The 16,664-nt window shown below is 33.0% G+C and overlaps 2 long non-coding RNA genes across 4 annotated transcripts; both read left to right on the plus strand.

Annotated features, from left to right (window-relative positions):
• On the plus strand, positions 306-2,145 carry LOC108662497. 3 transcript variants are annotated; one of them, XR_001928369.1, is made up of 2 exons: positions 306-347; positions 1,946-2,145. It is a non-coding gene; the product is annotated as an uncharacterized LOC108662497 (long non-coding RNA). The 3 variants fall into 3 exon arrangements; XR_001928368.1 differs by lacking the exon at positions 306-347 and adding an exon at positions 1,043-1,083; XR_001928370.1 differs by lacking the exon at positions 306-347 and adding an exon at positions 1,044-1,078.
• On the plus strand, positions 2,464-3,124 carry LOC108662498. Its single transcript, XR_001928371.1, has 2 exons — positions 2,464-2,590; positions 2,861-3,124. It is a non-coding gene; the product is annotated as an uncharacterized LOC108662498 (long non-coding RNA).

Consider the following 16,664-nt stretch of genomic DNA (forward strand, 5'->3'; position numbering starts at 1 on the left):
GGTAAAATAGTCATTTTGCCACCCTAGGGGCAAAATTGTAATTTTACACACCCAACACTTGTCCAGCACATGGATTTTACCCAATTTTATCATGGATAATTGAGAAAATTTAAGTGGTGGAGAGAGATTGCTTAATGGCTAAGTACAACACATGGACCAATGGAATGGTGACATGTGTCAAATTCTCACCCATTTATTATTTAGCTTAAAAATCAGCACAAATCAGCCCATTTTCTCACCCATATGGCCGGCCAAAGCATGAAGTAAAGAGGAAAGGAAAGAACACAAACCTTAGGTGGGAAAATTGAAGAAAAAGTGTGGAATTTCAAGAAATTAAGCCAATAAAGGTAAAATTTTGTGATTTTATCTTGTGATTTACACTACCCATGCTTTCTTTTTCATTTTCCATGCTTAGAACTCAAGTTTTCATGATGAACCCATGCTGGCCGAATTTGAGAGGAGAGGTTTTGAGCATTGATTTTGCTAGACTTCAAGCTAATTAAGTGTTTTTGGTTGTTTGGTAATGGAAAGTATGAAAATCTAGCAAGGAATCACTTTGTTCTTCACAAACCCACAAGAGGCCGAATTTTCTAGGGAGGATGTTGAGGCTAAAATTGATGATATTTCATGATATTTTGGTGGTATTTAATGATTGGTGAGGCTAGAAATTTAATGGAAAATTTTTGCATGAAAATTCAAATTTTTACCTAATGTATGGACATGTGCGATTTATGGTTCGGACTGATAAATATAATCATATTCACAGTCATTGAGGTATTTTAAGTAAAATTGGAGTGTAGAAAATGAAAGAAATCGATTTGGAGTTAAATTGGAAGTTTTAGCCAAGTACACCGAGAATAGTGCGAATTAGGTCAAATACCGTATTTAAACGGCTATTCGAACATTTTGCATCACATTTCGTGCATTCATATAGATTTATAGAGCCTGAAATAGTTTATGAAAAATTAACACAATTTATTGAAATTCGTGTCACGTATGATGTATAGGTGGTGAGCCCTTTAACAAGGGTAAAGAGATTGTGCCCAAAGATCGGGAATAGGAGTATATCGAACTCCTAGTACGGTGAGTAACCTTACTATCGTCTTAATTATCTAAAGCGGTTTTTATCCGATTTTGTGATTTTATGGAAAATGAGTTTAAATGGTAAATCTTTATGTTTTATAAGCAAAAATGTGATTAAATAAAATGATTTTATAAATTATCTAGAAATTTAATGATGGCTTTGAAAATAGAGTAATTGGAGACCATTTGATGTATTGTGAATTTATGTTTCTAATTGATTGGCTTATGGCAATATTGGCATGAATGGTTGAATTGGCAAATGTGCTGAAAATGTATGAACTGTTGTTTTGCCTTGAGAGGCTGTAAAATAAAATAATTGTCATGTCATGCTATTACAAATTTTATTGAATTGGCGGGATATTAATTAGTCACTACAGTATGAGGTTTCTGTGGACCAGCCTTTTTGAGGGGCACGGTAAATCCCATCATATTCTTATCTCGATCGGAGAGGCACGTAAGGTATCTCTTGGGGTAAAGTTTAGGGTTCACTTCACGCTAAACCACCACGTGAGAGAGAACTTAGCCAACGTCAAGGAACGGCTATGTTTTCTAAATAAAAACATGATTATGCGCACATAACTTTTTAACAGTCTTGACGGACTCGGTTGGATGCCTGACGCAAGGTATCACCGAGTACGAGTTTTGGCACGAGCTAAAGTTTTAAGAAATTCATAAGCCATGTTGATTACTCGATTTATATGAATTGATTTTATTTGGTTGAAATGAGTTGAAAGGTAATAAAATTATAGTATGATGACTTATTTTAATTGTCTCCATTTACTGGACTTTAGATGGTTTAGATGGTATCTGTTTACTCACTGGGATTTTATAATCTCACCACCCTCATTTTCAACCATTTCAGACCCGAGGTAGCCTGTGGATAGCAGATATCGTCAGGGATTATAGTCGGCTTTACTACTCCAAAAACTGTAGGTTTACTGCCTTTATGCACTTTTGTTCCTTGTGGGCCCACGAGTCACTGTAAAGTAAATTTCTTATTTCGGTTATCTGTATTATAGTACGTATGAATTTATTTAGCTTTTACATTATAAAAATTATTTACCGATGACTCTATAAATATTGTTTTACAATAAATTAGAATATATTGAATATTTTTATTTTATTCAAATAGTTGCAATATCATTTTTAATAAATGTATTAGATACCCAAATTTATTTTAAATCATGAAATATGTGTTTTCCACTCATCTACTACATTTTCAATTGGATTCAGAAAATTTCGAGAAAAAATGACGAAAACGCCCCTGTGAGGCGAAAATTATTTTTCCATGGTTTTGAAGGGGAAAAAGCTTAAAATTCTTTAAAAACGAGGTTTGGTGATGATTACTCACAGGGGAGATGAGAAAAATGGTACTAAAGCCTTGCAGGGTTCCGGTTGGCACTCCGGGTAACAAATGTCTATTGGGACGTCGCGACGGTTGTCACTGGCTCAAGGGGAGTACCGGGTCGTGACAGTTCTATATGCTATAGAATGCCTTTTCGCTGCAGTGAGAAACCCTCTGTTTTGCTTGTCTTGATTGGATATTTGTTGTAGTTTTCACTCTTTTCAACTCCATTGTGGATTATAAATCCTTCACCTTAAGGGATTAAATAATCAAGGGTTGAATTAAGAGCTTGACAAGAAATTAAACAAAATTTCGTTGTTTTCAACATAAGTGCATTATGTTTTCTAAAACCTCCCGTATTGATGCTTGTTTCCTTCCTATGTTCATTCACTAGGTTTATACTCATCCTTTTTTTTCAACTTCATGTTTTAGTTTTCAAGATTGAAGGTAGTTGGTTCCTAGGTCGAGGCGCTCCCTCCTATTCATCTTTCGATAGGTTCACTACGACTCTCAATGATAGTAACCCCACCAGAGTCACTCCGCTAATAGTCAACGTCTTTTGTATATGTGTATGATTGTTTAAGTGTAATTCGTTAAAGTTATTGTAAACATTGTGTTTGGTTTGAATAATAGTGCCGCCACACATCGACAAGTGATAATATTATTTTGTGAATACTATACGCTCGGTTGCCATGATTTAACTCGTGAGAAGGAATTATTTTTGAAAATTATGAATTGAGAACCTTAGAGGTAAATGAGAGATAAGCAGTTTAATGAATAAGTTTTCACGAAAAGGCTTGCTTAGGTCCGATGGGCTATGCCTATTGGGTCCATGCGTTTGTCATAGCCCGGGATTTGGGTTGTGACAAATTCCTAATAAAATTTATCTTGATAGATTCTCATGGAACTATTCCATAATATTTTTTCAGGATTTTAGGAAACGTTTTTGGCTGTCAAAAAAATTCAAAATCGTGATTTATCTACAGATGCAGTTTTGGTTTTGTCTTTCTTTTGAACCTATTTGGTGGCATAAAATCAGGACTTTAATTCCCAATTAAATTTTCCTTGATAGACAACTTATGGAACAATTTCATAGTAATTTTCTAGGATTTTAGGAAACATTTTTTGCTGTAAAAAAAAATTCAAAACCGTGGCTTGCTGCTACATAGGCAGCAACAATTTTGACTCCATCAACTCAGTTTTATGAAGGCTTAATTCTAGCCAATTTGGATTTAAATCCTTAAAATTCTTGGCAACAATTTGGATAATTTATGGAACCTTTCCATAAAAACAATCCTCATCCAATTGGTGCAACTAATTGCATAAATTTAGGCCTTTATTGGTTATCAAGCCAAACAAAAATATGACTGTTATTGTTGCAAACAGCAGCTGTTTTAGCCATGTTTTGATAACTTTACCTCCACCATTAGCCACACATAATCACCCATCTTGGAACATTTCCAATGTTATTGATCCCTTAATTTTCCTGCTTTTATGAAGCACTTAAACCTCACTTTTATGGTTGAAAATGGACCAATACCATGGTTGGACAAAATCGAATTTTGCCATTTAAATCTCACCATAATGTCATGAGATCGAATCTTTATTTGCTAAATTAATTTTTGCATCTCATGCACTTGTTAATCTACAATATTTTGACATTAAAATGAGATTAATATTATGAAAAATAAAATTTACTATTTACAATTAAAATCTATCTAGAAATCAAAATAACTAGAACAAATTGTAAAACTTTAAAACTTACTATTTTGTGTAAAACAAAACCCAAACACCTCATGTTCCTTTTCAACAAGGCATTAACAACAATAGACATTAAAATGTGTTAAAATCGAACCAAGGAAGGCTTTAATAGCACTGATGGGCTTGACTATGGACGGCTTGTCCAAAATACGCAGCAAAAAGAAAATTAAACTTTATAACTAAACAACCAAAACATGCCTCCACTTATGGATCACCTTGGTGATATTTAACACATAAAAGCACAAAATAAATTATTATTCAGAAAGTTACCTTGCCAAGTAATTTCGTAATCACAATGGCACTCCCTGAAGCAATCACGCGAACACCACAAGGAGCAAAAACCTTAGTCAATCAAGTGCTTGGCTTCCAACGGTAGTACATACGATTGCACCTGAACCTTCAACAAATAAGGGAGTTTTTAACTATACTTTGTGCTAGCAAAGAGAACAACAATTGTCTTTTTCTTCTTTTTCACAATTTTAGCCGAACCTCTCTCAAAAATTGCATCATAAGCGATTTTCTCTTTCACACAAAGGGAGTGGTGACAAAGAAAGAAAATGTTTTTCTTTTTCTAATAAAAACTAGGTTTTCTTTAATTGTGAAAAACTCTCATATGGAGAATACTTAAAAGGTGACTTATATAGTTAGGTTAAAATAATTTCAATTTTGCAATTAAGCCCTCAATATTATAACACATTATAATATTGGGCCCATTACTTAACTAAACTATTTTCATTAAGTCCTTGAAAATTAAAATCAAAATTAATTTCTTTTATATTTTGCAATCAAGGTCTTATAATTATAACTATTTATAATTATGCCTAAAACTTAATTAAACTCTTTTAATTAAGTTTATAGAAGTTAATTACCTAGCATGTGATTTAAGTCTAACTTAAATCATCACTCTCCTAATTTAATTTATATGCAATCATTGTGTGTGACCCATTAGGTTCCCAACATGTTGGCAATGAAATTGATTAATGACTTAATTGATTAATATAAATTTCAATCAATTATATTATAACCAATTCCATAGACCAAGATTGGCATCTAGCAATGCATCATGGCCACTCAATTGTTAGGAGAGTCAAAGGGTTCTTTAACAACCTATCAGTGTACAGTCTATCAGTGTAATTCATTCCCTCATCATATATCCCAAAGATGATAAGAGCTTGGCACAGTGTCTACTCTTATTGGCCTTCATATTTGTTCTTGTAGTTATAGTTTTAGCTTTATAGAAAGTTATGAAACCTTTTTCATAATCTCCATGTCGCCTTGGCTAAGGGCTTCAATAAGCTAATGTTAACCAAGAACTGATAGAATATGTCCTCTAAAACGCTTGAGGTGCTGATTTCTATCTTGACCACCCATTTACCTTCACATGCTTTATACTAGACCTAAAACCATCCTATTTTGGCATTCTTGGTTGGGCACCCATAGGGATGAAATCAAATCATAACACTCCACATATAAGACAATCTGGTGTCTCAAGTCTAGGGAGTATTTACATGACTAACACATGAGAAGTGTTGCATAGACACTGAAGTTTATTACCAAATGCACTTCTCATGGCGGATCATGTTCAGTGAACTTGCTCTCCTAGGCAAGCACCTATATTATAATTCCAAGTATATCTACACTTCAATCTATGAGATCGATTGCTTACTTTCAAAGTAAGGAATATAGAATATACTAGTCTCTAAGTATCATTGATGTCTAGTCTCAATGATACATTGACCAAGAACATTTTGAGATTATACTTTGATACATAAGAATCTCATAACTGCAACCCATTACAGTTTCCTTCCAAGGCATATTAATCTCATGGACTTCATCCAATTAGACTTATAACTCATTATAATTGATGTCTTATTAATGAAGGAAAACCTCTAATCATTCAACATGAATGATACTGTTGCATGATTGGAATCAAGCCTTAACCAATCCCAATTGGCTGTAGAGCTTATCCCAACTGTACAATTGTTTGGATTGTGAGCCAGGTATAATGTATTATATTTGAGTTTGGTATAAATATTTGATTACAAATCCCTTGGCCTTTGAGTTATATGGTTGTGAACTTTGAGACTTGCTCGGGTTTAGTGGGCTTGCTTGCTGGGCTCGTGCATCGGTCGTAGACCCTTGGATTTAGGTCATGACAGTTTTTTCTCTATACAAGCTCACTAAGGTAAAAGGAAGGTAGATTTAAGTGTTTAAGTTGTTATTTTATGTTTAAGCAATAGATTAACTAGTTGAAAAGCTAGATTAAACAAGATTTGGTTAGAGTTAGTAATATCCTAACCTCAAAATCTGAGATTTATAATTTAAAATTTTGTTTACGATTGTATAATTATTGTTATAGGGTTTGTTGCAGCTCCAAAGATTTAGTTAGAGTGAAGACTTGATGTTTCAATCACAACATTTTAAGTATTTTGATACGTAAAAATTAAGCATGTTTATGAAGTTTTTACCTTGCATGAATTATATGTTGAACCTTACAAATATGAAAAGCTTAACAATCATTTTCAATATTTTTAAAAAAGTTTTCAAAAGTATATATGCTATGTAAATATGAATATTATGTAATAGTTTTGAATAAAGAGGGACAAGCCCTTTCAAATATTTTCCTTCAAATGAATCCTAGATAGTATGGTTGATGTGGATGTGGAAGTGTTGCATGATCTTATGATAGTGCAAGTGTGGATGATTGAATACTCACCTTTATGATAATGTGAGTGTGGATGAATAAGTATCCACCTTTATGTTAATGCATGTATGGATGAATGAATACCCACCTTTGTGACTATGTGAAGAATATGATGTAAAAATACGACTAAGTGAATGTTGAGCTTAAGTTGAAGTGAATAGACTATGAAACATGTATATAATGATATGTGTATGATGATATTGAATTGTGTTATGTTATTGATATATGAAAACCACACAAATATATAGCATTGTCATGGGGCGTGGTACCACTTGACTTACGTCCTAGATAATAGAGGCTATATCATTGTCCGATTATGTCGTAGATAATAAGGACTATACCATTATCTGTGTATGTCTTAGATAGTAGGAACTGTACCATTATTCAAGATTGTCCTAGATAGTGGGGAATGTACCATTATCCAAGGTTATCTTAGACAATTGAGATTGTACCATTGTTTATATGGTTTATGTGTTGTGATGATTCCTCTAATTAGATAAGCTAGATTGGTGTATGGATTGAATCCTAAGTTATGTATTAGAAATTGATGATTAGTTGAATGATACGAATGCTATTTCACTACACTTTAGTGAAAACTTAAGCCATATGGATGCCCTAAGAAATTGGAAAGGATTTAGCATTGATAAGTGTTAGAAATTGCCCAAAATCTAGATTTTTATGAATTATCGATACTTGAAGAACAAGTATCGTTACATAAAAAAACAAAATGCCTCATGAAGTATTATGTGTGGAAAGCATTGATACCTATTGTTAAGTATTACTTCCCCAAGAAGTATAGATACTTTTAGTGTAGAGAACCTTGTGGAATGAAAGTGTAAAGCTCGACCTTATAAAATACTTGTCATGACATACATGTGATGGATAGCATGTTTACATACTAGGAGAGCTCCGAAAAATCGACAAAAGTCGGTACTGTACCTAGAGGTACAATAAAGTTTATCTAAGACTCAATCTAGGTCAAATAGGGATTTTAAGGTGAAATTCAAAATTTTACAGTTCAGGAATGCCTTAAAATGGTGATTCGGAGTTCGAAGATCAATTCGGAGTCAAACCAGAATTTTCACTATCCAGGGGTAAAATAGTAATTTTACCACCTTGGGGGCAAATCGGTAAATTTTCACCCCCGACACTTGTCAAGACCAAGGGATTTTATTCATCATAGAAATGGATAAATATGAGAAAATGTGTGGTGGAGAATTAAAGAATTAAAAGATAAATATTTAAAGTGTGGACCAATCACAAAGCGCCACGTGTCAAGCTTTATTATCTTATTATTAAGCTATAAAAATCAGCATAGAATCAGCCATTCTCACCATAAGGGTCGGCCAAGCAAGAAAACAAGAGAGGAAAGAAAGAAAATAAGGAAAAACAAACCCTGGCCAAGAAAAATTCAAGAGAAAGTGTGAAAATCTAAGGAATTAAGCAAGGTAAAGTGAAAATTCTTTATTTTTACTTGAGATTTACAATACCCATGCTTTATTTTCTTATTTCTATGGTTGAGAAGCATGATTTCATAGTGAATAAGTGGTAGGCCGAATGGGTATGGTGAGAGAAATGATGTTGGAATTGTTTGATTTTAAGTTATGTTAGTGATTAAGGTTAGTTTAGCATATTTAGAAGCAAAACAACAAGAAAAGAATCCATTTTCCCCATGAATCTTCATTGGCCGAATCTTCCTTGATGTGTGTGGGTGATGGATTGTTAATATTTCAAGAGAAATGGCTTAGAAAATGATGAATAATGGTGAGAAAATTAAGTAGGAAAAATCACGATGTTAGTGCACTGTAATGGCCAAATTTTTCCATGAAGAAATGGGAGGGTTTTGATGCTGAAATTGGTGTTATTTGAATAATGTTTGGTGAATTGAGGTATGAGAAAAGAAATGGAGTAATTTGGGATTAAATTGGACGCGTTAGTAATTTAATCGGGTGATAGGCCGAATTAGGTCAACATCGCGTTTAAGCGGTTGACCAAGCAGTCCATGCATTCATTTAGATTTAGAGGGCTTGAAATAGTTTATGACAAATTGACACAAATTATTGAATTTTATGTCATGTGCGATGCATAGGTGGTGAGCTATTTGATAAGGATAAAGAGATTACACCAAAGACCGGGAGTAGGAGTATTTCTACTCTTGATACTATGAGTAACCTTACTATCATCTTAATTATCTAGAGTGATTTTTATCCGATTTTGTGATTTTATGAAAAATGAGTTACATGGTAAATCCTTATGTTTTATAAGTAAAATGTGTTTAAATAAAATGATTTTATAAATTGTCTTGAAATTGAATTATGGTTTTGAAAATAGAGTAATTGGAGACCACTTGATGTGTTGTAATTTTATGGTTTTAAATTGAATGGCTTATGACAATATATGAGCATGAATGGCTAAACTGATTTTTTTGTATTAGAATTAATTATAGTGTGTATTCAGCCTTGAGAGGCTAGGTTGCGATAAATTGCCATGTCATGCAGATAAAGATTTTATAAATCAGGTGGTAGATAAAATAATCCATAATTCCTGCAGTAGAGGTTCTGTGGACCAGCCTAAGAAAGGGGGCACAGAATCAGATATACCTTACCTCGATCGAAGAGCCGTGTGGAGGGTGTCTCTGGAGGTAAAGATTTGAGTGCACTTCACGTGGACCACCGCGTGAGAGTGAGACTCAGCCAACGCTAAAGCATGGCTAGATTTTCAAATGTAAAAATATGTTCATGTGTGTACTACATTGAACAGCCTTGGCGGTCTCGATCAGGTGCCTAGGCCAAGGCATCCCCAAGAATGATATTGGCAGGAGCCAAGTTTTGTGAAATACATAAGCCAAGTTGATTATTTGAGTAAATTGATTATTGATGTTATGAAAAACATACTGGAATGGAATATCTTACCTGTCTCCATTTACTTAACTTTAGATGGTTTAAATGGTATCTGTTTACTCACTGGGATTTTATAATCTCACCACCCTCAATTTTCCACATTTCAGGCTCAAGATAACCGGTAAATAGCTGATTGCATCAAGGACTTCAGTTAGCCTTACATCGACAAAATTGTAGGTTCACAGACTTACACCTTATTGGTTAGTTGGGGGCTCACGTGTCATTGTAAAAGTAATTGTATACTTCAGTTATCTGCTTTAAAGTACATTGAATATATTTAGCTTTTACACTACAAAAATTATTTACGAATTTCTCTATAAATATTTTTTTTTTTAGAAAATAGAATATTTTACTTTTAAATATGAAACATGTGTTTTTCACCCACACACCATGTTTTTGGCGGTTTCGGTATTTTCGAAGAAAAATGACGAAAATGCCCCTATGAGCTAGAAAATAATATTATATTGTTTTGATTTGGAAACGACTTATGATTTCTTGAAACGCGAGATTTAATAACTGTCGCTCACCGAGGAGATGCGAAAGTTGATGCTAAGCCTTGTGGGGTTCCGATCGACATTCCAGGTAATAAGTACCTATCGGGACGTCACGGCGGTTGTCATAGGCCTGATGGGAGATCCGGGTCGTGACAGAAAGTATCAATACGTCATAAAAAGGTATCAATACTTAAGGTACAGAATAGCCTATTTCATCCTTTTGAATGGCTTTCTTTTTTACTTCTCTTTTGATACACACTCCCTTATAACTTGTTTTCAACTAAAAGCATTGAAATGAGTTTGAAAACAACATTTAATTCTAGGATGGAAGGAAGATTGACGAATTATTCCTAAGTTCATGTTATTTCATGATTATGAATTATTGTAAAAGCTCTTCCCCTTTGGCTTGTCCCCTTCTCATGCTTGCTCATTGAGTTTTATAACTCACACCCAAAAATTATTTTGTATTGTTTTAAACCAGTAGCTTTCTTGGCTTGCTGCTTTATGGAGTAGTAGTTCATGTTATATTTTCTAAGTATGATAGCGTCTTCCTTCGAGCCTTCCAATGTCATTACACTCCGCAATGGTGTTTAGTCAAGTTTTTATGCTTATTTCATGCTTATGATGAGACATGGTTATGTAAATAATTGAGAATACTTGTGTTATGTTAGTCATGTTATGAGATGTTATGTTGAACATAGTAAGGACTACATTTGTTTAATGATTCCTATGTTGATGAGGCCATAGTGTGCATATTATAAGCATCAAAGTGTACATATGATGTTATATAAAAGATTTATGAAAGTGTATGCTTATGAATCTCGATGAGTATATGAAAGATTTAACCATACTTTATGACAATGCTTTTTACCATAATGTATGATGATGTGTTTATATGTCTATGATGATGGATTTATGTATGATGAGATAAAAGACTTGTTTGGGTTTAGTGGGCTATACCCATTAAGCCCTTGTGCCAATCATGCCCTTGAAATTGAGATGTGACAATATTAAAAGTCAATTAAGTCCCTATCCTTTTATTACGTTTAACTAAGCCACTAAACTTTTATTTTGGATCATATAAGCCACTATCACTAATTGTGACAATATTTAATGTCATGTCATCTTCCACGTTACATGTCGACGTGTCATTTTGATGACATCATTACCATGTGGCTTGGCCTTTTCTCTTTTTGTCTAGCCACTTATCGTAAAATGATTAGCTTAGAGATATAAAAACAAAACAATTAAAAAAACAACCTAATTGCTAATCAAACTATTCTGTTCTTTCCCAAATTAATATAAGATTCAAAACAACTAAATCAATCAATTAATTTAGTCTCTCTAATGGAGAAACATTTATTCTACTAAGATTATTCTTCAATATGGTGATTGACACATCTTGTTTGGATCCACACACCTGGTTTTTCTTCATTATCAGAACAAAACCATCAATAAGATTTATATTTCATTGCTTCAAAGAAAGATAAGAGTTTAAAAGATGAAGATAAAGGCATATGTGAATAGTAAAAGTAACCTTTGATCAGTCCATTAATTATCATGCGTCCTCTTTTTTTAAAGTTCAAATGGCTTAGTATGGCACTAGTTAAAGTCACTCTTTGCAACCATTGTTCTTTATTATGACTACTATTGCTATGCTTAGTGGAGAAAGGGAGACAAACACAACTTATATATAGAGTTCCAACAGTACAGCTCAACTCAACCTTAAAGAAAGCATTAGAAAAAAGAAAATTTTTTTTCTTAAATTTTCACTAATTCATAGGCATAATCATAGCAAAATATTACTTATCACTATTAAGAATGCATCAAAGATTTTGTAAAAGGGTTACATTTATAGAATTCTTGGTCTTTATGATTTTATTTCCACCAACAAAAGCAACAGACTTCCACACAATGTATAGGAAGTCCATTAGATAACAAGTTCAAAACAACTTGCTTCCCTACATTTACCTATGTACTTTTTACAACACTCTTTTCAAGAAAAATAGAATAGTTTGTTTTAGTTATTTTAAACCTTAAGTTAATTTGGGAAGAAATCGAATAGTTTGATTAGCAATTAGGTTGTTTTTTTTTTGTTTTAAATCTTTAATCCAATCATTTTAAGACATGTGATTGGACAAAAAGAAAAATAGCGAGTCTTATTAAACAACATTTAATGCCACGTCATCTGTCACGTGACAATGACACATCAACATGTCATGTAATAGATGAAGTGATATTAAATTGACAACTGTACCATTGACTAATGGAAGTTAGTCAACAGCTAGTGAGAGGGGCTTATTTAACTCAAAATAAAAATTTAGGGGCTTACTTGAATGAAATAAAAAGATATCGGCTTAATTGACTTTTTTAATATAGTTCAGGGGCTTTTTGGATATTTAGCCAACTCAAAATGAAGCGAAATGACTTTAGCTGAATGAAATCAGAAAAACACTTAAAAATCAACCAAAAATCAATCTTCCATTTTTTTTTTTTTTACATATCTTTTATTTCTTTGCACAACTACAAGCATTTCTTTTAAAAGACAACTACAATTTCTATGATTAATCTTTTTGAATCAAGGCAAACTACTTGTTATCTTTTATTTTTTGTGAGATATTGTATATTTGTTTGAGAAAATAAAAGTATGAGTTTAACACTTTGAATTGAAATATATATGTAAAATGCTTGATTTGTTTGAAGAAAAAGAAACAAAATTCATGTGAAATTTAATTTGTTCATATAATTTTACTAATATTTTTTTATTAAAAGAAGAATTTGAATTTAACTTTTTAAATTAAGTTGCATTCATGCGTCACTAGTTGAGTGGTCAATAGTTAATTAGACCAATAGCCCACAAAAATTAATCGACTGTCTCAACAAATAAAAGGCACAACCATCTATGCATCATAAGGTAGCAATGTTCACACACCCTTTTGAAAGGTTAGATAGATTGATGTATTTTAAATTTTTAAATGTAAATAGGATAACTATTCAAATTTGAATGATGTAAATAAGTTGAGCATACAAATTTAAAAACCTTAGTTATTTGTTTTAAATTTAAATTGTAGATAAGTTAAATAAAGGAGATAGTCATGACTATAAATACCCCTTTATGTTCATTTGTAAAGCACACCAAATTTAAAAATAAATTTTCATTTGTAAACTTTCCTCTCTTATTTCTGATGCCTACCATGTTGCTTCAAGAATCTAGAGCTCTTGATTGGTTTTGAGTTAGGCTTACTTAGGCTCGTTCTAGCAAGAATGGTTTAAGATCACATAGTTTGTGTTTAAGTTATTCAATTTGTAACAAGTTGGTATCAAAGTGAGTCAATCGATGGACGAAAGAAATGCCTTTAATTCCTAACCAATTCACACTCGCCCAAAAGGTAAGGGAGACTCGAAGTTCAGCCAAGTGGAACAAGTCTAGTTTACGAGACATGTTGTCCTTTCTAGATGGTCAAATGTCCAAGATGAAAGTTATCGTGAGAGAAATGGACAAGTTCAAGGAAGTCTAAGCTAGCATTGAAGAGTTAAGATCTAGGGATGATGAGATATGAGGCAAGATGCAATTAACGTTTAACGAATTTGTGGACATGTTAAACCAATGGGATGCCATGTTAGAGGAATTCATTGAGATGCCAAAGAACAAGGTATGTGGGCTTAGAGATGAGCTTGTTGCACTCAAGACAACTAGAAAAGGGTGGAATGCCTATTGTCCAGATGAGAAAGAGCAGAAAGTGCTCAAATAGTTTCGAGGCCATAAATATGTCAAAAAGGTTGATAATTTCTTATGGAGTCTGGAGTAGAATTTTTGAGCCATAGATATCATGGTGGATGCCATGTGTATTAACATTGTCGCATTGTACCCAGTGGATACAACTTTATTGTGGTAGAGGCACCAATGCTATTAGAAACATTAGCTTAATGTACAAGTGGCAAGGATGTCTAAGAGAGCGGTGAATTGGACTTTTTTTTTTAAAAAAAAAATTGTTTTGAACTTGAAAGACTAGAAAATACTACTGTAATTGACTACAAAAAGTTTCTAGTCAACCATGCTTGTGAAGAACTCATTTTAAAGCAATTTGAACATCTTGTAGTCGACTCTATTAATTTTATAATTGACCCTTGACTATAAATCATTTTCAAAGCTTGTAGAAGAGGTTTCAAAGAGGGAGTTTGGATGCATATGTAAATCTTTAGTAAAACTACTAAATTCAATGCAAGCAAATGATCAATTTTGAGATGCTTAAAACATTTTTCAAATGGAATCAAGCAAGAGATGAGCTAGTGATGATAGTTGAAAAGGATTTAGCAAAAAACCAAACCAATATGTGAAGATTGTAAATTAAAGCATAATAAATTTTGAAATGGGTTTTCTTAAAATGTAATGCATCAATTCAAAGCAAAAATAAAAATGATGACAATAGGTAAAAATCAAACCTTTTTCAAAAAAGATTTTCTATTAGTGTCAAAAACAAAGTAAATTATTTTTTTAAAACAAGTTTTCAAAAATAAATCACAATGCACAAAAGTAAATCAGGACACAAGGATTTTATAGTGGTTCGACTGTCTCAAATCCCTACATCCACTCCCTTGGCTCACTAAGAAATTTCCAATCCACTAAAAGGATTTTTGCTTTTTAACAAGATCAAGCGATAACCCTTACACAATCCATCAAAGGAACTCTTGCTTTTTAACGATATCAAGTGATAACCCTTACACAATTCACAAAAGGATTCTTACTTTTTTAACAAGATCAAGCATTAACTCTTATACAATCCACTAAAGGGATTCTTGCTTTTTAAGGGGATCAAGCGATAACCGTTACAATGCTTTTTACTTGGAGCAAGTACAACCAATAAACTAACTTTTCAAGGCTAAGTTAGAATCTTTATAAAGAATACCAAGAGTCCCTCTAAAAGGTAGATTTTGATAAATTTGTACAATGGAGGAAGAATGCCTAACAATGGATAATAAGATTGGATATAAAGATTGGGGTGTAAGTACAAATAAGGTTTAGCTCAAGTAGGCTTGGTTTTCTCTCTTTTCTTTTCAAGACCACCATCTTCAAGAGTTTGACCATTTTTCCTTCTTTTTCCTCACTTTGAAATGCTTCCAAATAGTTCTTTTTATAGTTGAAGAAATCTTAGAGCCATTAAAGGTGATTAAAACAAGAAACTAGTTGTTTTTCTTTTAAATTTTGTGTTTAACGATCATCTATAGCCGAGTGTAGAAGGTCTCTAGTCGATCCATTTCCAGAAAGCTTGTATTTTTTACATTAGAGCTTGAAGGTCGACTATAGCTTTGTCAGGGTCGACTATGGCTTCATTTCTTCACGATTTTTCCTTAGTCTTGCCATAGGGTTGATTATGGCTATGTATTTTTCAAGTTTCCTTGTCTGTTCTAGCCCATTCTATCATAGGATCGACTTGCTTTGCTCTTGGATCTATTGGAGCTTCATTTTTTTTTTTAAGATTCCTTAACATTTTAACATGTAACTTTGGCCATATCTTCCTCGTGATCAAATGTTGAATGATGACTACGTTTCTTGACTTGAAGCAAGCTTGGTGTAATGTAAATTGATGATCTTTGAATGCTTTGAGATAAACTCCATTTGTGAACTTGCAATTTTAACATCTCAAGGATAAATGTTAGAGGAATCATAAACTTATACAATTAAATCGTACAAGCTTATAAATATAGTTCAATAATTTTAAGAATCACTCTCATAATTATGTAAGAACAAATGTATGAAAGTTAAATCATTTCAAAAACTTGTCAAGAATCATTCAAATAATGTTTAAGCAAATTTGATTATTTTGTCATAATCAAAACTATAATAATTTTAAAGTTAACAAATGTGATGATAAACTCAAGTAAGCAATCATCGGCACTTTCAAAGCATTCTAAAGGCAACTTTGACAATAATTCCACCCCATATATGTTAAGGACGAAGTAAGGGGAAAGTTATAGAGGTTGGTCTAAAGGGATAAAGTGCAAGAGTATGTGAAGGAGTTTTCCAATTCAATATTGCAAGTAGGGGACTTGAGTGAGTAAGAATCCTTGTTTGCATTTATGGATAAGCTGAAGCCATGAGCAAAGCAAAAGATTCAATGTAGAGGCGTGCAAGACCTTACGTGAACTATTGCGATGGCTAGAGGTCTAAGTTCCACTCATCTCTACTCAAGGAGAACGCTAACGTGGGGGAAAGAAGGACAATAGTTCAAAGGAAACAAGTATGCCATTGGGCCAAGGTAGTCGTTGAGGGGAAGGGTAAGAAAAAGAAACCCATCAAATGTTTCTTGTGTGCGGGACCACACTCGACGAGGTATTGTCCCAAGCATAACAACCTCATGGTTATCCTATTGGATAAG

The sequence above is a fragment of the Theobroma cacao genome, chromosome 6 (assembly GCF_000208745.1).
Source record: "Theobroma cacao cultivar B97-61/B2 chromosome 6, Criollo_cocoa_genome_V2, whole genome shotgun sequence".
NCBI lineage: Eukaryota > Viridiplantae > Streptophyta > Magnoliopsida > Malvales > Malvaceae > Theobroma > Theobroma cacao.